Genomic DNA, 529 nt, shown 5'->3' on the forward strand with positions numbered 1-529 from the left:
GTCACTTTTATGACGTATTCTCAATTTTTAATGGAAAAATAAATGAAATTACTGAAATTATTTCATTTTCATCTTGAAATTTCTATAACTGATGATGAATTCTTCGTTTGAACAATTAATTTGTCTTCGCTAAATTAAATTAGGCATTATAAAGCATAAAGTATAATGATATTTTTAAAATTATTTTGTAGATAATTCTGCTTAAACGTTCCTGAAAATAGGGTAGTTACTGTATAATCGATCGTGTAACCAGATTTTTGATTCTCCCCGAAGATTTTTCATTTTTGGACTAAGGATTGTTTAAAACGTCGTAAAATCCATGAAAATTACGGGAGTTTTTTGTACGAATATTAGTGTATGTCGGAGTACGATTATGCTCCTTTCTTTTGAAACTTAAATAACTTGTGCTTTTTGTCGAAATTTTGTGAAATTTTGCAGGGAGGTTTGTGTATTAGGGAGATTGATGCTATTAGATTTTAGTGGGTAAACATCAACGGGGTACGAAGATATAACGGATGCTCTTGTGTCA

This window comes from Centruroides sculpturatus, unplaced genomic scaffold, assembly GCF_000671375.1.
Source record: "Centruroides sculpturatus isolate CEXI.00-Female unplaced genomic scaffold, Cexi_2.0 scaffold2392, whole genome shotgun sequence".
In the NCBI taxonomy this organism is placed as follows: Eukaryota; Metazoa; Arthropoda; class Arachnida; order Scorpiones; family Buthidae; genus Centruroides; species Centruroides sculpturatus.